Here is a 24,896-nt window from a genome sequence, read left to right on the forward strand (position 1 = left end):
TTTTGTTGCTGTATTGTTGCAGATAAGTGCAGGTTTATTCTATAATTAATTTTTCAATAACTAAACAATCTAAAGGAGGTTTAAAACAAAACATATCTCTTAGCATATCAATTTAAACCTCAGTTAGGGCTGAGACTGAGGGCTGGTTGGCAGCAAGATTGTGTTCCAACAGTGGTTCAAACTGTTTGAATTAAAGTTTTCAATTCAAATAGTTTGAACTATGCTGTCGGCACGCTCCTCTAAATTTCTTTCATCTAATTACTTTTTTTTTAACTGAAAAATTTAACTTCATAATTTTTGTTTCTGCTATACTATACTGGATTCATATAACTAAAAATGTATTTAAAAATTAAAAAACTTTCACGTTTGTAATTTATTATAATGCAAATCAGCAAATTATTATAGCTTCTCTGAAACTGCCTTTTATCCTGAGATGGGGGGGTGGGTGTACACCAGTGATACTAAAATTTTTAAAGGGGTATGCAGGTGCTGAAAGTTTGGAAAATACTGCTTTAGAGAAAGTTAACTAAAGCTAGGATAGTAGATTAGGGTGGTTGCACTTTAGAAGCGTTTAATACCAGGACACCAGTTTTTGAAAACAGAATGGCAGATAATAATCTTGATGGTATTAGATCCTCTATGGGTAAGCAGTACAGTGTATTAGACAATAATACAACTTAGCATTTCAATTTGCTAGATTTGGTTTAAGTGACCTCTATAATTTCTCTGAGTCTAAACGATTCTTTGCACTTTGACATTTGGTACAAAGTGGTTGCAGTCTCTGGGTCAAGCTAATGCACATGGCGACACTAATTCGGCTTGATATTTTATTTCTAAAATGAAGGTATTTCTGGGCCATTAAATTAATAAGGTGAAAAAACCTATCTCCTGCAAAGACACCACCACCACGCTTCTATAAATTCCTTGTCAATATCATACAGTTATAAAAAAAGATAAACACCAGGGGCATATTCAGGGTGTGCAGTGCACACCCAATATCACCGATATTATATTTTTTGCATTTATTTCTGTTAAAGACTCCGCTAACTATTTCCTGGCTTCATGCGATTCATAAAATGAAACACAATATACTAATGCTTCATGAAGAGGACACTTTTTAGCACATAAACATTGCATCACATTCGCGTTAATAGCCCGAGTGTGTGGACACAAATACGGATACCTCTGAGTATCCGTATTTGTGTACCCTGGAACAGACATACAGATGGTGTAGCAGTTCAAATTTTTAGTGTTCCAGTGGTTTTAAACCACCTAGAAGGTGAGGCTAGGTGTGCACTAAGACAAATAGCACCCAGAAATCAGTGGCTGTGATTGGCTATTGTGTCAACCAATCAAACTGAACATTGTCAGTTGCTGTTTTTGTCTTCTGAGTTTAATCTGTTTTGCATGTGTGAACGTGAACTAATGTGTTTAGACACCGATATAAACAAGTAATTTTCTATAAATAATTTATAACCTTTTTTGCCCATATTTACAATGGGAAACAGTGTTGGTGATGTACTGAATGTCCTGTTTTCTGCCGGAGCTTTCTGGGATTGTATGACTGATTATAATCAAAGGAGGCTGGAACTTGTGTATAAATTAGTAAAACAAGTTATTTCAGCCTTTCTTTGGTTCAATCCAAAAATATAATCATTTACAAAGTGGTAACTTTTTCTGATTTCTGTGCATATTATATGGATGTATTTAAAAATTGTATGAAAATTCAAATTATCTATGTCTCACTCTAGTATTTGCCAATGATAATCTAATCTCATCATGAAACATACTCTTTGTGCTTCTCACATAAATGGTGCACGTCAAGTATAGCTATTATTCATTTGACCATTATACTTTCCATATTTATAATTATATTAATTGATAAAGTATTCAAAGTTATGTTACAATTAATTGCATTGGACCAATTAAGATGAGTGCTGATGCACTTCTTCTACAACTCTTTATGAGTTTTAGTCACAAAACAATTTTTAACCATTCTCTTTTTTTTGATGCACTATGCACTCTTAAAACTTTCATACATCGATAAAATACAATTATGCAGGCAAACTGCCATGCTTTTTGTAGCACGGTTTGCATAAGACAACAGCACACCCAACCTAAATGGGCATGTGATGGCACTGAGCATCACCTTATATAATGTGTGTGTGTGTGTGTGTGTGTGTGTGTGTGTGTGTGTGTGTGTGAACATTAAAAAGTATACGTGTGTAGAGGCTTAAGTGCTGTGAGGACATCATGTTGGAGGCTTAATGGATTTTTTACAACACTCAAAAAGAATTAAAATAGACTTTAATACTTCCTATATTTCGTCCTAGTCACTAGGACATCTATGGGGATTACAAAAAAAATTAATGTAACATATGCACAAATCACAAACAATACTAAGCCCAACCACGTGGGTGACACTAAAGTCCTATCTAGGTAGAGCGCCCTCTAAGGGCAGTAGTAGGTGGCCTGGAATGTAAGGTGGGAACTCTGGTGATGAGTGTTTCCCAAATCTTCGGAAGCTTAATGCACCCATATTTATTGAGATTTGGTTGGTTTTTGAGAGCTGCTGCTGCTTCTAAGAAAAGTCTCTCTTTCTTGAATTTGCTGTGGTGGAGCATGGTGGTTTTCTTCCATGATACTCTGTGGGTGGTGTCCAAAACATGGTCAGCCAAGCCTGAATGGCCATAGTTGTGTTTGAAGATGTAAGACTTGTGTTCCTCTAGACGGATGGATGCTGATCTGCCTGTCTGTCCAAAGTACGCCAGCTTACTGGAACAGGGTACTTTGTAAACTCCAGGCAGAGAGAGAGGAGGGAGCTGATCTTTCGTAGAACGGATAAGGGTAGCCAGTTTGCGGTGGGGCTTGTATGCTGTGTGTAGATTGTATTGTTTTAGAATCTTGGCTATTTTTTCAGATGTGCCACGGATGTAGGGTACGGTGATGGCATTTTTAAAATCTTGTTGACGAGAAGGAAGGGGAATGGGGGAGGAGTTGATTATTTTTTTGATACTGTGATCGCTGTAGCCATTGGAGAGGAAAGTGCTGTGTATATGGTTAAGCTCATTAGTGAGGGCGGTTCCACTGGAACAAAGATTGTGGGCTCTCTTGGTAAGAGTTTTAATAATGCCATATTGTTGAGAGGGGTGGTGGTGGGAGAGTTTGTGAATGTATCTGCCTGTGTGTGTGGGTTTTCTGTATACGGTGAAGGTAAGTGTATCATTAGGCAGGCGTGTGACTAAGGTGTCTAGGAAGGGTAAACAATTGTTCTTTTCCTTTTCCATAGTGAACTGGATTCTTGGATGTAGACTATTGAGATGACTGAGGAAGGAGTCTAACGTGTCTGGGCCATGAGGCCAAACAGAGAACACATCATCTACATATCTTAGCCAGATAGAAGGTTTGAGTGGGGCTGAGTCTATGGCTCGTTTTTCGAAATCTTCCATATAGAAATTGGCAAGGGGGGGGTGAGAGGGGGGAACCCATGACAGTTCCCTCTATCTGCTTGTAGATTTTGTTGTTCCAAGAGAAATATCCAGAGTTAATGGCAAAGGAAAAGAGATCTAAGATGTCAGAGGGAAAAACCTTTTCTAAGAGAGATAAGGTGTCAATTAAGGGAATATTGGTAAACAAAGAGGAGATATCAAAGCTTACCAATATATCTGTCTTCTTCAAGGTTAAATTTTCTGTGAGGACTTTAAAGTGGGTAGAGTTTTTTATATAGGAAGGGGACCTTCCGGTGAGGGGGATCAGAGAGTTGGCCAGCTCTTTAGATAGTCTATAGCAAGGTGCATTGGTAGCATCTACTATAGGCCTGAGTGGGGAGTTGGGTTTGTGGATTTTTGGTAAACCGTATATTCGGGGGGGACGGGAGCGGAAAGGTTTAAGTTTTTTCGTGACATCTGAGGGCCAGGAAGATACTTTTTTGAGTAAAATTTTAAGTTTCTTAACTTATGTTTTTGTGGGGTCGTGTTCTAGCGGGATGTAGGTAGCGCGATCGCGGAGGATAATGTTCATTTTACGCTTATATTCGCTGGTATTAAGAACGACTGTGGCATTACCCTTATCCGCTCTGGTGATGACGATACTTTTTTCTTTACGTAGTTTCAGGAGAGCCGTGCGTTGGGCATACATCTTAGATCTCTTTTCCTTTGCCATTAACTCTGGATATTTCTCTTGGAACAACAAAATCTACAAGCAGATAGAGGGAACTGCCATGGGTTCCCCCCTCTCACCCCCCCTTGCCAATTTCTATATGGAAGATTTCAAAAAACGAGCCATAGACTCAGCCCCACTCAAACCTTCTATCTGGCTAAGATATGTAGATGATGTGTTCTCTGTTTGGCCTCATGGCCCAGACACGTTAGACTCCTTCCTCGGTCATCTCAATAGTCTACATCCAAGAATCCAGTTCACTATGGAAAAGGAAAAGAACAATTGTTTACCCTTTCTAGACACCTTAGTCACACGCCTGCCTAATGATACACTTACCTTCACCGTATACAGAAAACCCACACACACAGGCAGATACATTCACAAACTCTCCCACCACCACCCCTCTCAACAATATGGCATTATTAAAACTCTTACCAAGAGAGCCCACAATCTTTGTTCCAGTGGAACCGCCCTCACTAATGAGCTTAACCACATACACAGCACTTTCCTCTCCAATGGCTACAGCGATCACAGTATCAAAAAAATAATCAACTCCTCCCCCATTCCCCTTCCTTCTCGTCAACAAGATTTTAAAAATGCCATCACCATACCCTACATCCGTGGCACATCTGAAAAAATAGTCAAGATTCTAAAACAATACAATCTACACACAGCATACAAGCCCCACCGCAAACTGGCTACCCTTATCCGTTCTACGAAAGATCAGCTCCCTCCTCTCTCTCTGCCTGGAGTTTACAAAGTACCCTGTTCCAGTAAGCTGGCGTACTTTGGACAGACAGGCAGATCAGCATCCATCCGTCTAGAGGAACACAAGTCTTACATCTTCAAACAAAACTATGGCCATTCAGGCTTGGCTGACCATGTTTTGGACACCACCCACAGAGTATCATGGAAGAAAACCACCATGCTCCACCACAGCAAATTCAAGAAAGAGAGACTTTTCTTAGAAGCAGCAGCAGCTCTCAAAAACCAACCAAATCTCAATAAATATGGGTGCATTAAGCTTCCGGAGATTTGGGAAACACTCATCACCAGAGTTCCCACCTTACATTCCAGGCCACCTACTACTGCCCTTAGAGGGCGCTCTACCTAGATAGGACTTTAGTGTCACCCACGTGGTTGGGCTTAGTATTGTTTGTGATTTGTGCATATGTTACATTAATTTTTTTGTAATCCCCGTAGATGTCCTAGTGACTAGGACGAAATATAGGAAGTATTAAAGTCTATTTTAATTCTTTTTGAGTGTTGTAAAAAATCCATTAAGCCTCCAACATGATTAAAAAGTATAATAATTCATATATATTACAATAATTATAATATAAAGTGAATAAGAAATTTAATCATAACATTTATTATGATATTTAGATAATGAAAACATTGACAGGCAGTTGAGCTTGTATTTTTTACATGTAGTTTTTGAAAATTTTTGGAATATAGGTAAAAACTTTCAGTTTTAAAAATATGATTAAACATTTTCCATAAACACTTTTCCCTTGCTCCAAGTGATATCAAACAAACACTGTCCATAGAATTAACTGAAAGGTACAGTGTGCATAAGTTAACTGATTTGTGGGCAACAGAGAAACACATTTTATAAAATGCTGGCAGGTGAGCAGGGATGGGATACATGTCCATGATTCAAGGAGAGAAAATGTGTGATCATATTCTATCAAATTCACTCATTTTTGCATTACTTGTTAAAAATTATGCTATATTTTTTTTTCATCCACCAATCCTCAATACTCATCGTGATCAATTTCCTGATATGTATCCCCCACCGAAGGTGTATTCAGGTTACTATGACAGCACTAGATGATTAAGTTTCACATATCAACAATTTTCCTTCAAATCAATCTATTACTTGCGAGCACTTTAATATTGTCATATCTAACATTTTGCACTTCTGACTGAATCAATCCAGTTAGACCTTGGTCTTCCTCTGGGTCTCTTTCCTGCAATCTTGGCATCAAACACCTGTTTTGCTAACCATTCTTCACCCATTTTATTTAAATGGCCATACCACCTTAAGATTAGCTATGCTGACACATTCTTGAATGCTAATAATGTCAAGTTCCTTCCTGAGGTCATTATTTTTAATATGATTCTGTGATTGATGCTCTCTGCTCACTTCTCTAATCTTTCTCAAAGGTCTCATATCTGTGGTCACTCATTTGATTAAGTGCTTTACTTCTAATGCAACTCTTAGATTCATAACTTAAAACTGGTTTGAACACGGTCTTGTATACTGCTAGTTTGGTGTTTTGACTAATTTCTGTCTTATTCCATATAAATTTATTCAACTGGCTACCCACCATACCAACTTTGCTTATTCTGCTGTCTATTTCCAGATTTAACCTGCCATCTTAGGCATTACTACTATGCCTAAATAGCTGAAATATTTTACTGTTCAATAGGCTCTCCATTCAGAATTCAGCTAAAGTTTTCTACGTTCCTGCCTATTTTCATAGTTTTTGGTGTTTTTACTGTTGATTTTCATGTCAAATTTGTTACAGCTGTTATTCAGTTTAGTTAGAGAATTGCAGTAGATATGTTTAGGAGTACAAACATCATCTGCATAAAGCAAAGAGCTAAGTTTGACATTTCCAATTCTAATATTAGGTCTAATGCCACTTTCTTCCATAATGTGATCCTATAGGTAATGAATAAGAGTGGAGGTAATGTGCATCCTTGTCTTACCTGTGATTTTACATCAAACTATCTTCCTGTATTTCCTTCAATTCTAACTGCTAACTGAGAAATATAGACTCTGCATTGCTCGGCATATGTTCTATTCATCCCATATAATTGTAATGTTTTGAAAAGCTTTTCTCTGGGTACCATGTTGTATGCCTTTTCCATATCTACAAAACTTAGATACAGATCTTTGTTATATTCCCATGACTTCTCAACTATTTGTCTTAAAGTGAAAATCTGATCTTGACAACCTCTATTTGGCCTGAGCCAGCTCGTTCTTCTCCAAGTGTCTCTTCAACAATCTTTCTGCACCTCTTTTGAACTGGAATGCTTAGTAGAAAATTCCTCTGCAATCCACACATTCAGCTTTTTTTTTTTTTTTTTTTTTTTTTTTTTTTACAGATGGATACTAAGAAAGCTCTACTCAAATGATCAGTAATTCGACCTTCTGACCAGGCCATCTGAATTATGTAGTGTTATCACTGCAAAGCTTTTATACATCCATACTTAATCATTTCTGATTGAATATCATTTACCTCCAGCTGCCATTGCACATTTCAAGTTTTTGATGGCTTTTTTCCTACCTTTCATATGTACTCCTCTTTGCACTTCTCTTGAAAATTCTCTAGTACAGTTCCATCACTGCTTGGTTCGTTTAACAGTCTTTCAAAGTAATTACTCCAGACATCTAGGATATCCTTATCTGCAATTTTTATGTCACCTTTATCACCTTTGATTCCATTTACAGACTCTTTCCTCCATTTATAGGCTCCTTCAATAGCCTCCAAACATTTTGCAACCTGCTTGATTTTCCATACTCTTACCAAAGTCTTTCCATGACTTTTGTTTAGCTATAATACTTCATACTGATTTTGTTTGTAAAAATATATTTAAAATTTACTACAAAAATTCTGAATTTCAACATAAATTGGTAGGCTGGTTTAAAGTGTCCACTAACTGGCTTTGGCCAACAGACTGAGGCATATACCTGCTTTAAGCTAATGCTAATATTAGTGATGAGTGTAATCAAATGATTTCAATAATCAGTTCAATTAGTAATTATTTGTTTAATGAAATAACTAATTAACAAATTAAAATCAGTAAATTATATTCTAGTTTAATCCTTTGCCCAAACATAAGTCAACAAAGGCTGCATGTGAAGTATCTTCACAACTAGGCTTCTGCCACACCCACATCCATCCTACCAGTAGAGGGTGTAGCGTGATTCGTTGTCAGCCTGGTGGCCAAGTGATTAGAGTACATGCTCTCCAACCAACAGGTTGTAGGTTCAAATCCTGCTGTAGGTATGGAAATTTGTGATTGTCTTTGAGTGAGATATGAATTTCATCACCTGGTGTAAGACCACTGCCCCACTTACTGGAGGCCTGAAATGGCTTGAAAAGTTCCATGTTTGGCCTCTAGATTGGGTTTTTGGAACTATGTAAAAATAAATATTAAAAATTACAAAATATATATAAAAATTATAAAAAATAGTGAAAAAAAATCCTTAGCCCACCCAAGGTACAAAATGCACTATAGCTTTATAATAAACTTTTGTGGACTGGAACCACATATAAAAAAAAAAAATAGATAAATAAAATACTATATAGAAGCAGTTGACTTTACATCAATTGCTTCAGTATCCCATGCTGCAAAAGTAAACTTCCTTTTGACATGTAGTGCATACTGCTATACATTAAGGGAGGAGTTTTTGGCTCCCACTGATGAGACCGTTTTTGACCCTCATTGAGGTCACATCAGTGGGAGCCAGACCCAAGTAGATACCATGGTTAAATTAATATGGAAGTCTTATATTTCCTATATACAAATAGTAAAGTGGTGCATCAAATTATTATGAAAATACTCTAGATCAGAGATTGAAAGGTCAAAACCAGTCTGGGTAGTTAACCATCCTTTACACAATATACATATCTCAAAGGAAGTATGTTTTGCACTGCAGGATACCATGGCAACTGATGCGAAGTCATCGAGCATCCTACTTGTGAAGATACTTCATGCACAAACTTTGTTTTCTTATACTTGGGTAAAGGATTAAACAAGAAAACAACCGCCACATATTCCACCATCAGGCTTGTCCCCGACATGGAGAACATAATTCTACTTGTAAGCTGACAGAAAAAGATAATCAGATTGAATCTATGGGAAACGACCCTGGAATGGAAAAGGTAAAACAAAAATGGAAATGACAAAATATAATATACGTAGTAAACTGGAATGTAAGAGGAATAGGATATAAAGAAATAGAATTAGACCAATTATTAAATGAAAGAAATTTTAAAATAGCAGTAATCACTGAAACAAAAAAGAAATTAAAAGGAACTATGAGAACCGAAAATTTTAATGTGATATACAGTGAAGTCGACATAGACCAAAGAGCACAAGCAGAAGTCATGATGTGGATTCATAACTCCCTTTCAAAACAGTTAAAACATTATAAATTATTGAATGAAAGAATAATAGAAGCTAGAATAAAAGTAGATAGAGGCTATTTAACAATAATTGGTTTATATGCCCCAGAAGAAGGAAGAGAACAGGATAATATTGATTTTTATAATCAGCTACAAAACATATATAATAAAATAAATAAAAATGATTACTTAATTTTAACAAGAGACTTAAATGCAAGAATTGGAAACACGAAAATTAATAATAATATAGGAATACATGGAGAACATACTCTAAACAGAAATGGTAAAAAATTGATCGACTTTGTAGTTTATAATAACCTAAAAATAATGAATTCCTTCTATAAACATAAAGACATACATAAATATACTTGGGCAGCAAGAGGATGGAAATCAATATTAGATTACTTCATATTAATTGAAAAGACATCAAAATTTTCACTAGATGTTAGAGTTCACAGAGAATATGAAATAAGCAGTGACCACTTCCTTGTTAAAATAAAAATAAAACCACCTAAATGGTTACAAGTAACAAGAAACAGAAAGAAAAATTGAAACATTTGTTTATAAAACTAGACTATTGAATGACACAAATGTACAATGACTATATGAACAAAGAATTAACCAATATCTAGACAAAATAAAACAAAATGAAGAAATAGAATGGCCTTAATATAAAAATGATACTAAATACAGCAGCAAATGAAAGCTTAGGAAAGACCAAAAAATTCAATAAAAGGAAAAAACTGAAGATTTGGGATGATACAATCAAAGAAATAATCAAAAAGAAAAAGGAAGCCTATCACAAATGGTTAAGCAGTAAAAGATTAGAAGATGAAATAGAATATAAAAGAGTAAGAGCCATAGCTAAAAGAGAAGTCAGAAAAAGACAGAATCATGGAACAAATTTGTTTCTAATTTGGAACATGATTTATATAAAATAAGACCCAATGTATATAAGATTTTGAAACACTTAAATGCAGATACCAAAGAAAACATAAAATTAAACACTGAATTGAAATTAGAAGAATTTCTAAATTACTACAGAGAACTGTGGATAGACAAATATTTAAAAAAAGACAACTGGCAAACAATTCACGAAAATGAAAAGGAAATAACTAAAGAAGAATTAGAAATCAGCCTGAAAGAAACAAGAAACGGAAAATCACCAGAAGAAGATAAGCTAGGTTCAGAACTATATAAATATGCAGGAACAAGATTCAAAGAAAGATTCTTATTATTTTTAAATAAAATTTACTCAACTGGTATCCCCCAATAGAATGGAAAAAAGCACTTGTGATTCCTATCTTTAAAAAAGGTAATAGACATGACCCTAAAAACTATAGAGGTATCAGTATACTAAATTCCTGTTACAAAATATATAGCAGAATCTTAAATAGCAAACTAATGAAATACTCCGAAAACTTTATTTTAGAAGTACAGAATGGATTTAGAAAAGGACGATCATGTATAGACCCGGCCTTTTGCCTAAAATTAATAATAGAGAAAAGAAGAGAATACAATTTAGAAACACATATTGCATTTATTGACTTTGAAAAAGCATTTGACAAAGTTAAAAGAAACATATTTAACACATTAAAAGAAAGACAAATACCAAATAATATCATAAGCTATCACAAGTATATATGAAAATAATCAAATACAAATAAGATTAAATCACAAGCTATCATATACGAGAGAGATAAACCAAGGGGTCCGACAGGGATGTCCCCCTCTCAGCAACTCTTTTTAATATCTACTTAAATGAAATAATAATAAAATGGAATAAAAATTTATATCAAGGAATTAAACTTTCTCCTACAGTAAACTTAAACACTCTCCTCTTTGCACGACCAAATAATAATTACAAATTCTGAAGATAACTTACAGAAAGCTATTTTAAATTTAAATGAGATATCCAAAGATTATGGTATGATAATATCAACAGAAAAATCAAAAACTATGGCCTTTAAAGGACAAGATCTTGCAAGAACTAAAATAGTAATAGATAATGAGATCTTAGAACAGGTGAATTCATTTAACTACCTAGGATGTATGATCACATATGAAAATGAAAAAGATATAAACGTAAAAATTGCAAAATATTTAAAAATAACAGGTGTAATTAACTCTATATTTAAACCAAACCTAGTTCAAAAGCAAACCAGACTAAAAGTATACAATACATTAGCCCTACCAGTCTTAATATATGGAAGTGAAATCTGGACAATAAAACAAAAAGACAAACAAAGATTAACAACAGCAGAAATGAAGTTTATGAGAAAAACTGCAAAGTATACCCTATTTGATCACAAAAGAAATTAAGAAATTATGAAAGAATTAAACCAAGAACCAGTAATAGAAAAAATTAAAAAATATAAACATAAATGAATGGAACACGTTCAAAGAATGAAAACAGAAAGATTACCAAAAACAAGCCATTAGGAAAAAAGAAAACCAAGACGTCCTCTTAAACAATTCAACGATGACTTCTAAGGCCGGAATAGGCCATGCTAGGGCTAAATCCTTGATATGCATGATGATGATATATATATTATGTTAGATTTTTTTTAATGATTTGATGATTTTTAAGAATAACTGTTATCATGTACCGTGTATCCTGCATACCATACAAGGTTCACTTGCTGCCGGGACCTCCGACATTGAAAGTGGATGCGATTTGTGCCACTGTTGCACTATGTTTAGTCTGCATGAGACTGGATGATGATCCCAGTCATCAATGGAGTGTGGTCAATTCGCTACTTGCTCGCTGGGCACTGGTATATCTGTTGATGGTATACCACAGTAGGCCCTTGATGCAGTTGCCTTTGAGAACCCTAGGTTCTTACCACTTGGGTGATAGAATGACCCATCTGTCTTGCGCCAATAATACGTACACAATCAAAGTCACAACTGAGATTGCGCATTTACCCGTTTGTCAATTGTGGAACATTGTGATGCCCCCAATGTCTGCCTTTTTACTATCTGTGTTTAGTTTAGGCACATTTTACTTTATGCAGGGGATGCCAGTGTGAATTTCTCATCATCCCTATCTCTAATGTTGTGTCTATTGAGTGTATAATGTCTATGTTTATCAGTTAGTAATCCACAGTCAGATAAATGACAGTTTTTTGTTGTTTTTTTTTCTGAAAGCCCACCCTACCAAAAGGCTGTTAGCTTATAATAACATCCATATTAGCACTGTAGGTAGATTAATGATTAGATAATCTATAAACTTTGCTATCAGAGACCAAATATTGGTACTTTTTTTTTAAGCTGTTTCAGGCCTCAAAATAATAAGGGTAGTTGTCTCACACCAGATGATGAAATTCAACTACTACCTTCCATTTCATTAATACCTGTGTACTGCTGTAACCTTTGCTGGCTTTGTGCGACAAACCATAAACAAAACATCATTAACATATCAAGTTAAATCATTTGTCTCAATTTTAGAGAGCAAATGCATTAATCACTCAGTCAACCTGGCTGGCATCAACAAGTACAACAAGCCCTATACTAATCTCCTTATTAACATATTAATATTAGTAAACATCTCGCAAGTCATGGCTTAAGGATGTTCTTGCTATCCGAGTGAATAATGCTCTCAGAATAGAGTGAATAAGGAAAACAAATACTGAATTACCTCCAATTGGTGAAAGCGATCATGTGGTATTGACTAGGGAGGTTGCAAAATCTGTGGATTTTTCTGTTAAGAAGGGGTATATATGGAACTACAGGTTAGGTAATTATAACAAGCTTCGGAGTGAGCTTGCAGCCATTCCATGGCAGAACATATTGCAGGGGAAAGATGTTAGCAGTGCATGGGATAAAATCAGAGGTATCTGAGGAAAGCGATATCAGATTGTGTCTCCATGGTCAGGAGGTCAAACAAGGCAGGTGTTAGATGGATGAGCAGTAGTATCAAGCTTGATCTCCAAAAAAAAGAAAATGTTATGGAGAATTTACAAGGGGAAAGGCAATCAGTACACCCATGAGCAGTACAAGGCTCAAGCTAGGAAGATTACCAGCATAGTAAGAAAAGCTAAATCAGATTATGAGAAGACCTTAGCCAAAGAGATCAAGGGTAATTCCAAAGAGTTCTTCCACTATATAGGAAGTAAGAGGAAGAATGACTTTGGAAGGATAACTTTAGTGGGTGCTGATGGTATTGAGGTGACAAAATCAGATGTAATAGTCGATTTACTGAGTGATCACTTTTCAAAAGTCTATCACCCAAGCAATACCTAATGTGAGAATTGAAGCTAAAGAATCAGAGGTATTTAATATATTGCAAAATTTAAATGCAAACACTGCTGTAGGCTTAGATGGAATATCAGCTTGGGTGTTGCGTGAATGTGCAAATGAATTGTCAACCACTCTTACTTGGATATTTAATTTAAGTTTGAACTCTGGTATGGTCCCTAGGGAGTGGAAGTAAGGCAAAGTGGTTAATTTGCATAAGAGTGGCTCTAAAACTGCGGTAGTTAATTACAGACCAATCACCATCTCAGGAATAGTGGTAAAAGTATTGGAAAAGTTGGTTAAAGACAAAATTCAAGAATGGGTGGATCAGGATATGATACTCTATAGAGGCCAACATGGTTTTGTTAAAGGTAGATCCTGCTTTAACAATCTATTAACTTTTCATAATAGAATGACATCTGAGTTGGACAAAGAACTGGCTACACAGTGGTACTTCTGGATTTTGCTAAGGCTTTTGACAGGATACCCCATAGAACACTGTTACGCAAATTGGAGCAGATGGGAATGGATACTAAATTGGGGATATGGATAGGAGAATGGCTCAGGGAGAGATACCATAAGGTGGTGTATGGAGGAGCTGAGTCCAGAATGAGGCAGGTGACCAGTGGTGTGCCTCAGGGCTCTGTGCTTGGGCCATTGTTGTTTAATTTGTATATATAAATGATATTGGAAATGGCTTAAAGGGAGACAGTTGTTTGCTGATGATGCAAAGTTGGGTAGCGCAATAAAAAAATCAAGCTGATGTTGAAAGTTTGCAGGATGATTTAAATAAGCTGGTAAAATGGGCAAAAGATAATGGATGTCAGTTCAATGTGGAAAAGTGTAAAGTCATGCATTTTGGGATTAAAAGATTACCAGCTGTGTACTACATTGATGGAAAGGTACTCCAAGAGATTGATGAGGCTAGGGACCTAGGGGTGTTGGTAGATAGGGAGATGAAGTTCAGAGGACACATTGCTAAGGTGTCCAAGATTGCACATAGGATTACTTGGTTGTTGAAGAACACACTGACATCCAGAGATAAAGAGGTTATTATTCCCCTTTATAAAGCGTTGATATTCCACATTTGGATTACTGTGCTCAGGTCTGGTCACCTGGATTCCTTGGAGATGAGGAGAGGGTTCAGAGAAGAGTGACCAAGTTCGTGAGTGATGTAAAAAACGCTCCCTACATTGATAGATTGAGAGCTTGTGGATTGCAGAGATTGGTTGATAGGCAAAGAAGAGGGGATATGATATGATAGAAACATTTAAATTACTGAAAGGTTTTTATAGGATTGATGCAGGGGAAATGTTTCAGCTGTGTGATAGTGATGGAAGAACAAGAGATCATCCCTGGAAATTAAAGAAGAGTGTGGTTAACAAAGGTATCAGAACAAGGTTTTTTTGCCTGAAGGGTGGTGAATGAGTGGAATTCATTGCCTGACTTAGTTGTGAGCTCTTCGTCTGTAAATGAATTAGACTCATCACAGTAGACTCATCGTGGGTCTCCCACGATGAGTCTACTGACTCCATGGAGATACCCGTAATAATAATTCCTGAATTCTTATTATGGGCAGTATTTTGAAACTATTAATTACACACTCTAACAGAGATTTTGAATTTCAGAAGAAATTAATTCAAAAAACTTTTACAGATATGTAAAAAAAAAAGTAAGAATAATACATCAATTTGCTATATTGACTGATCCAGCTGTTGTAAATGAATTTAATTATTTTTGCAAGTACATATACATTACATTAGCCAGGTGCTATCAGCCCCGGGGGGGGGGGGGGAGGACTTTTGGCCTCAAGCACCACATGTCGGCACTGGGCACGTTCCGGTCTCCAGCCCAACATCCTGCAGGTCTTCCTTCTCCTGATCCGCCCATCTCTTTCTCGGTCTCCCTGGCGGCCTCCCTGATCGGGGTCGGGCCTCCCACGCTTGTCTCGCAGTCCTTTCAGGATCCATACGGTACAGGTGCCACAGCCACTGAAGACACCGGGCTCGCAGCTCCATCAAGACGTCTGACGAATTGTATAAAGTGTGTATGGCAGCATTGGACTGCCTCCTCCAGACTCCGTTTGCCATGACCCCTCCATAGATACGTCAGTAGCATCTTGTTCTCGAATACTCTCAGGTGATCGACTTTGTCTCGCCATGAGAGTCCATGCTTCAGCACTGTAGAGGAGAACAGGCCTGATCAAAGTCTTGTATAGTCCCACCTTTGTAGTCCAAGACAGCAAGCACGAGGTGAAAAGGGGACGCACCTGATAATAGGCCACATTCGCAGCATTTACCTGACTCTGGACATCAGCCTCAACTTTGTTGTCTTCAGTCACGAAAGAACCCAAGTACCTAAATACCTTCACCCTCTCAAACTGTGCAGCTCTCTCTGGATCTTGAGCAGCATGGAGACTCATGAAAAGGTATTTTGTCTTCTCGGCATTTATTTTCAGGCCAACTTCTTCTGCAGCTTCTTCAATAGCAGTAATCAATGCCACTGCGTCATCCCGTTGATGCGCCATAACATTCAGGTCGTCAGCATAGCCAAGAATCCTAACTTGCACCCCCATGTCGACTCCACCTACCACTTGCTGTGTGTTTCTAATTACTTTTTCCAACACTAAATTGAAGAGAATCGGAGAAAGCCCATCACCCTGCTTCACACCGGTATGTACTTGAAATGGGTCCGAAAGGTCATCTTCTGCTTTCGCTCTTGCTCTCGAACCAGCTACGCACACCTGCGCCATTTTTCGCAGTTTTCGAGGAATTCCCAGCTCTTCTAACACCTGCCATATTTTTGGGCGTATCATTGAGTCACAGGCTTTAGAAAAGTCTATGAAAATATTATGAACTTCCCAGTTATATTCCCAGCACTTTTCAAAAACTTGGCGCAGTGTGAAGAGTTGGTCTATTGTAGAACGGTTCCTCCTGAAGCCCAAGGCACTCTTCTGCATATGGTGCGAGGCACATTAGCATGATGTTAGACAGCACCTTGTAGCCAGTCGACAGCAGTGAGATGCCCCTACAGTTGTCACATTGAGTCTTATCACCTTTCTTATATACTGGGGTGATCAGCGACTCAAACTCATCCGGCAGCCGTTCTTCTCACCAGATCATCAAGATGCAGCTGCTCCAGCAGGACGTCCCTACCATTCTTCAGGAGTTCCACCAGTATGCAGTCCACTTCTGGAGCCTTATTTTTCAGCATGCGAATAGCACGAGTAATCTCACTAAATGTCGGCTCTTCAATAAATGGTTCAGCAGTTTGATAAGGAGTATAATCCTCCGATATTGACGTTCCAGCAAGTTCGCAAAATATCTACACCACGGAGCGAGAGCATCTTTTGAGTTTGTTAATATATTTCCACTCTCATCTCTTATTGTTGCCGCTTGTGTCTGGGCACCTCGCATGGCTTTGATCGTCCGGTACATCTCCCATCCATTATTCGTCACCCTATTTCTCTCTATTCTCATTAAGATACTTCCGCTTTTCCTTGCGTAGACACCACTCTTCTCACCCTCTCATATGCAGCTTTCTTCCTGCTATCCGCTAGGTAGTTCAATAGTGCTTCCCTTTGTTTCGCTATAGCTTCTTCACACTGTCTATTAAACCATGCTTTTCTCCTCCTCTTTCTCTTTCCCACAGTTATCGAGGCAACTAACGTGCCCGCATTTTTGATGGTGTTCCACATCCCATCCGGATCATCCTCTTCCTCCTGTAACTCCCTAAAACGATTCTGCAACTCTAACTGGAAAGCCCGCTTGCCTTTCGCTGTTTTCAACTTATCCAGGTCCCATGCCGATCGTATGGTAGGACACGCGGGCTTCTGAACTGCAATTCTATGCCTGAAATCGTAGGCTACCAGATAGTGGTCACTATCTCCATCTGCTCCTCTGAAACTTCTCACATCCGAGATAGGGCTGTGGTGATGTCGATACATTAGTACATGGTCTATTTGGTTAGCTGTTCTACCGTCCGGCGATCTCCAGGTCTGTTTGTGGACGTCTTTATGCACAAACAGTGCTCTTTACAAAGCATCCCGTAGCGGCAGAAAAACTTGCATGTATATCCCATTATCATTGCACTCCTCATGTAGGCTCTCACTACCCACGAAAGGGTGGCACACATGCTCTCTCCCCAACTTCACATTGAAATCTCCCACCACTAGCTTTACGTCATAGGACGGTAGATTATTACAAGTACGCTCAAGCACTTCGTAGAAACAATCTTTAGGTGCATAGCAGTTCACAATAGACACATTTTGAAAACGTCCCTTAACTCCAATAGTATAGTACACAGCCGATTGTTCACAGGTTTAAAATTTAAAATATTACACAAAAAGTTATCACTAACTAAAAACACAGTTCTGAGGACTCTTCATCCTCTGTCGTCACCACTATAGTATAGCGCGTACCCCTGATTGTGGGTCAAGCCTTGTCCCGGCCAACGCGCTTCTTGTACAGCACAAAGTCCAATTTTATACTGTCGTAATACATTCATCACATTAAAAAGAGCTCCTTCTCATAGTCGCAAAGGTGTCCGAAATTTCGAGGCTTCTGTGGTGCTTGTTTCGTAACCAATAGGGTTTTTACAGGAGAGGTGGTTGGCCCCTCCGATTATATTAGGATTCCTTAACTAAATTGAGCAGCATAGGACAGAACAAAAATAACTGCTTAAGAATTTCTGCGACAGAAATTCTTAAGCAGTTGCATACAACAGAGTACTATAATAAGCTTCTACTCAAATTAGGTTTAGTTGCTTGCACATTCTCTACCACTACAGTTTCATGCAGTATACTCACTAAAAACCAATAGACAATTTACATAAACCTATATGCAATGTGCTCAACCTAAACATCATAATTTTAAAAGAAATACTCCTCAACAAAAATTTCACTAAAACGTGTAAACAACTTTATACTGCTAAATCAACCACCAGCCACACGTCACAGCACCACCACTTGAATTTAATTAGTTTTGCACGTACATATGTAAACATCAATACTGCTTGAGAGTAAGATTTACCTCATGACATAACACCGAATGAGGAAATTACTGATATAAATGATTTGGCAACAGTCATCCAATACATACAGGATGTTCCACTGTATAAAGTGGAGAATCATATCTTTGATAGGAATCAACTGTTGAGCAGGATATAACAGTTTTGTTAAGGAAAGGCTGATTATAACAATAAAGAGATCACAAAGGAACTAGACTATGGTAACAGCTATGATATAATTTATTTGGATTTCAGTGGAGTTTTCTAAGCTTTGGATTGATACATACTGGGTATCCCAGGTTTCACCATTAAAGTCCTAGTTTAAATATATTCATAAATTATTTACATTCAAAAATCAAGAGTAAAATTTCCCTCTAAACCAATAACTGAACTTTGATAAAATAATCAACAGTCTCTGTATAACTTGAGCTCTTTAGAGGATAATCTATAAAGAATGGAAGTGTGGGAACTGAAGTTTAAATTTTAATGTGAACAAAGGCATAATATGCTAATAACATAATACCAAATGAAGAAATTACCGATATAAATGATTTGGCAACAGTCATCCAATTCATAAAGAATCATATGAAAAGTATATGCAATTTGTTAAGAAGGCAGATTAGACAGATACAGTCAAGTTCATTAAAACAAGTTCCACCACTGCCAATTTATTTCTTCTTACTAATGTGATAATTTGGACATGGTTGTCTTCTTTCTACGCAGCAATTTAACTTGCATTGCCATAAGCTTTTTTCTAAACAGAAAAAAAAAAGTTTTGTAAAAAAAGAAGTATGGCCTTGTAATCTGTCATATAGTGTTAGACTGTGATATCTATATCTTTGACATTATGACAGGAAAAACATCAATATGGTGTCAATATTTCTGCTCTGCAATGCAATGTCATGCACAGTGAATTTTTGCCACCAGGTGTCATTTAAGCGAAGAAGATATCATCATATGATACCTGTTGAGTGGTGTAACCTTTCCCCTATTTTATCCAGGCATATGAGGCGGTTCAAAAAATATGGGAACCCCTCACTTCAAATGATGGCAAAGATCCAAAAACTGTGCGGAAAGTGCAATTTTGCAAAGTCAGATGTCCAGTGAACAAATAAATGAATTTAGCGATCTTTCATCTCTCTTTGATAATATTAAACTGTGAATGAAATTGTTTTGTATGTTTTATTCTTCATTCACATTTAACATAATCTGCCATATCCTAAGCAAGACATGTTTATATATTATTTGTTAGTCTCTTGCTTAAGATTTATTATTCATGTATTTTCTTTGAATTTTATCAGTTATTATTTAATTATATAATTTTAATATATGTCATGTTAATGAAAGGACTCTGTAGAAAATACCATATGTTTTATTTATTATATTTGTAAATGAAAGTGAAAAAAAAATTAAACTAATATTTTTCGTTATTACTTTTCATTACTGAGTGTAAAGGTATAATCTTATATAATGCTTATGTTTATGTTTTGATCATTGCCATGGAGACAGAAATAAAATAGAATGCATGAGTTTAGGGCATGAGCTGCGGTAATTGGAAGTATGGAATTAATATGAGTTGGAGGAGTGAACAAGTTTAGGCGGGAAGAAGGTATATAAAAGGGAAGGTGAAAGTAAACAAGGGGACTCAAAGGCAGGACATTCAGAACGCTATGGAGACGAGGAGAAAACTTATAGGCAGCTGAGAGAGAGGTCAGCGGTGGCAGTAATAGGAATTTTAGTGCCTTGATAGGATTAACAAAAGACCGGAAGATTAATAGGATATCCAGAATAATTTCATTAAGTTCTAGAATTACTATGTATTTCTATATCGCTTTGAAGAAGGATTATGCAAAGCTCAATTTGTTATGCAGTAGTAAACATGGAACAATTATTCTGCCTTATAGCAAGTTCAAGATTTGAGTAGCACGATAAATATTAATTCAGTTATCTCCATGAAGAATTCTTTTAAATAGTGATGCATCGGAGTAATAAGTGCATATAGTTTTGATATGTGCTCGCAATGAATCTGATGTGCTAAGGATTAATCCTGGTAAGGAAAGTCCTACTTTATTCTATTTCAGTGCGAAGATTTAAGTGATAGCTCCGTCTCTAATATCCTAACATTTACAGTGGCATTTCGCTGAGTTTAGTTGAAGTCTGAAACTTGAAAATATTTCCCCTTGAAGTAATAGCTGCCGCCATTAATAATTTAATAAGTGCTTGCTGACTGAGTGTTAAATTATAGAGTGCAGCTAAGTAATACTAGTAAATTGGTTTACTAAGAAATTCTGAAGTTTTGAAATGTACGAACAGTTTTTATTTTTAGGAGAACTATGAATTTAGTGTCTGAAGACATGATGTTTGATTCTATGTGAATGTTTTGACCTGAAGAACTAAGTCATTTGTATTATCTTATTTTGGGAGTTATAATTTTATGTACTTGTCCTTGTATTAAATGTTTTATTGATTTCAATATTGTATGTGCCCGATTCTTTTTCATTGCGCCATTCATAAAAAGTTCGGATCTTGCGGGAGCCTTAAGTGTAAAATATTAAATTCAGCCTATATGATTAATGAGACTGCTAAATTAATTCAAGATTGATTTTACTATTCTGCATAGGCTATTCTAAATATAGGGTGGCACAGTATAAACATAAATTTCCCTATATTTTGAATAGTAATCAACTAGCAATTAATTGATTTTATTAAGAACAACTTTACATCAAGATGGCGGATTCAAAACCAAGAAGTCATTCCAACAATATATAGGTTTTAGAGGCATATGTTAATACTGTTTTACAAATATTTTTTGTACTTCATTTTTTCCCCCCTTGAATACATAAAACTAATTTTATGTATAAAGGCTATTGTTTTCCCTAAAGAAAATAAAGTTTTCTTGTTGTTTCTTAAGCTCTAAACATTTAAGGGCAATCTAGAAAACACAGATCTTTCTTATAAAGATCTTGTTTTACTTCCTTTCAACCTTTAATACTGATATCCCCAGTCGAGTTCAGATTTCTCTTCTTGGGATGACATATCGTCTTTGACTTGACAGCCCTGTGCGAACCAGTCTTTTTCAGAAACCTTAGTAATCTTCTTTGTTCACTGCTAAAAGCCTTAAGTTTTTTCACTCCTGGACCTTTATTTTGGAGCAATCCATCTTTTCCATCTCATTTAAGTCTTCCAATTTTCCTTCTGGTCTAGTTGTCCTGTTATTATGCATACATATAATATGTCCGGTTCAACCTAATATGTGTTGATTTTAATATACATTAATATAATTATTGATATATTATTATATATCAATAATTATAAATATATTATTGATTTTAATATACATTAATTTAATATAATTTAATATACATATTTGGTTCATTTAATAACCCGTATAGTTGATGGATATATATATATATATATATATATATATATATATCTCCTTTCCTTAACACACAATTCTCCTATACTGCTCCAAAAATATCTGAGAATCCTTCTTTCAAACGAATTTAACAATCTTTCATTTCTCTGTTTGATAATACATAGGTTTTAGAGGCATATGTTAATACTGATTTTACAAATATTTTTTGTACATCATTTTGTACCCTCTTGTCATTTTTGTAGCTAACCTCTGAATCACAAGTATATAACCTATGTATAATTTCAAATTTACAGGAACCGATTTTTATTTGAGAAGAATCAACAGCACAGATTTTCTTAGTTAATGGCATATTTTTTCTTGATTAATCAGCAGATGCATCTTCTTTACTGCCTTTTCTAAACTGAATAGGGTTTCTTTCATCGCTCTTTATCAATTTCATCATTCTATGCCAGAATTTGTATTGACTTGTAGATGACAGTTCTCCCTTATGTTAATACAAGTATCTACAACAGTGGTGTCGCATGTTCATTTTGGTTGGGTAAGCTGTCATGTGGTTTATGCAACCTACACTACAAAACACATGTCAATTTGACCGTATATGCATTTTTATCAATGTATGAAAGTTTTAAGAATGCAAAGTACATCAGTGGTTATCTTAACTGGTCCAATGCAATTGATTGTAGGATAGCTTTGAATACCTTAATTTATCAATTAATATAATTTTAAATATGGAAAGCATAAAAGTCAAATGAACAATAGCTATGATTCATGTGCATACCATTTAAGTGAGAAGCACAAAGGGTTTATGCCTCCATGGTGAGATTAGATTATCATTGGCAAATACTAAAGTGAGATGAGGATAATTTGAATTTTCATACAATTTTTTTAATACAGCCATATAATACACACAGAAATCAGAAAAAATTTGTTTTACTTGTTTTATTTATACACAAGTTCCAACTTCTTTTGACTATAATCATACAATCTGTGAAAACTCTCGCAGAAAACAGGACATTCAATAGATCGACAACACTGTTTTCCATTCTAAATATGGGCAAAAAAAGTTTTAAATTATTTATAGAAAAATTATATATTAAAAACTTGTCCATATCGGTGTTCTAAACACATCAGTTCACACTTCATGCATGCATACAAAACAGATGAAACTCAGAAAACAAAAACAGCAACTCATGACAAATGACAATGTTCAACTGGATTGGTTGACACAATAACTAATCACAGTCACTGATTTCTGAGTGCTATTGTCTCAGCACATGCCCTGCCTCATCTTCTGTGTGGTTTAAAACCACTGGAACACTAAGAATTTGAAACCGCTGTACCATCTTTTCAAAGGTGTCTGTATTTGTGACAGCACACCCAGGCCATTAACGTGAATGTGATATGATGTTTAATGTCAAAAAGTGTCTTCTTCACGAAGCATTAGTATATTGTGTTTAATTTAGGAATCATGCAAAGCCAGGAAACAATTAAAGGAGTCTTTAACAGGAATAAATGCAGAAATATAATATAGGTGATAATGCTATTCCATGGATGTATCACACACCTAACATTCACTGAATATACCCCTGATCTACAATGTTTTTTCAAGTGCAAAGTTGAATAAGCAGGCTAGGGCATGTCCTCTTCTTGAACACCATTTTTTACATGTACTGGACCAGACAATATATTGTAAATTTTCATCTGACATGGGCTGATTTACAACTCTGTCTTTCTCAGTAAAAACATATGACACATTCATAGCTTCCTAAAGGCTTTCAAAAAGATCACCCTCTTAACCTATTTAAGACACTAATTTTTACCTCTGAAACTCCTAAAAATTCAAAATTCTTCCAACCTTAAATTAAAATGTTCTTGTATTGGAGTGGTTGTTATAAATGTTGTTTTCTTGGTTTATTATTTATTATGATTTAAGATGGCATTATTTAGGTAGGGGACATTACTCTCTGGTTCCCCTTTAGATGCCCTATCGATACTCAAACTACCTATCAATTCTGCAGCCGTCACTTAGACAGTTCACGTGTGCGAATTCGATAAACAAAGCAACTGCCCCTGGATAGAGCCAATTCCTTTATTGAAAATCTGGAGTTGTCTCCTCGTTGGGTTCTGGAAAATTTGTTTGTTAATGCTGCGCCATCCAGAAGAAGCTTCTTAATCAAGGAGAGAACTCTCAGAATGACACATGGTTATACAATTTATATAATAACAGTTTCTAAGTTAGCTAAATCCCTTATTTCAAACTCTCATTGCAGTGGTGGTCTTCCCAAATTAATTAGTTCCGTTCAGGTTCTACTTAATGAGTAGTGCATTATATTCATTCATCAGGCAATTTGTTAGGTAAAAGAAAAAGGTTTGTTCATCAAACTATCACAATACAAATTTACAAGACTTGTCATATGACTAAAGTAAATCTTTCTCATAAGTTAACAGACTTAACTATACAATACTTCAGTATTCCTAGTTGAATTCTACCACGAGACAATATTAATTCTGAATCAGTTCACTGATTTTTAACAATCAGATCTACAATTTCAATGTTTAACTTATCAAACTTTAAGCATTACTAAACTATAACATACTATATACAAATTATCACCATCATCATCATCATCAAATTCCTGCCATGTACCCTCAAGGGGTGTACAGGATATGACAGTACTACATGAAAAAATTACATCATTACTAACTTCCTATCTACAATTTTCCTCCAAATCAGTCTGTTACTTGTCAAGACTCCAACATTTTTAGATCTTATATTTCTATCGTCTAAGGAACTTTGTACCGTATCAATCCACCTATATCTTGGTCTTCCTCTGGGTTGTTTTCCTGCCAACCTTGCAGAGAACACTTGTTTTGCTAATCTTTCCTCTCCCATTCTATTTAAGTGACCATACCACCTGAGATTAGCTCTGTTAACGCATTCCTGGATGCTGACAATGTCAAGTTCTTTCCTA

The 24,896-nt window shown here is 36.0% G+C and overlaps 1 protein-coding gene across 6 annotated transcripts in view; it reads right to left on the minus strand.

Annotated features, from left to right (window-relative positions):
* The window catches only part of grsm (probable aminopeptidase NPEPL1 granny smith protein), a 223,847-nt gene that overhangs the window by 104,864 nt on the left and 94,087 nt on the right, over positions 1-24,896 (minus strand). The window lies entirely within an intron of this gene.

This window comes from Typopeltis vanoorti, chromosome 9 (assembly GCF_054136105.1).
Source record: "Typopeltis vanoorti isolate ZY-2024b chromosome 9, IOZ_Tvanoo_1.0, whole genome shotgun sequence".
Taxonomy (NCBI): domain Eukaryota; kingdom Metazoa; phylum Arthropoda; class Arachnida; order Uropygi; family Thelyphonidae; genus Typopeltis; species Typopeltis vanoorti.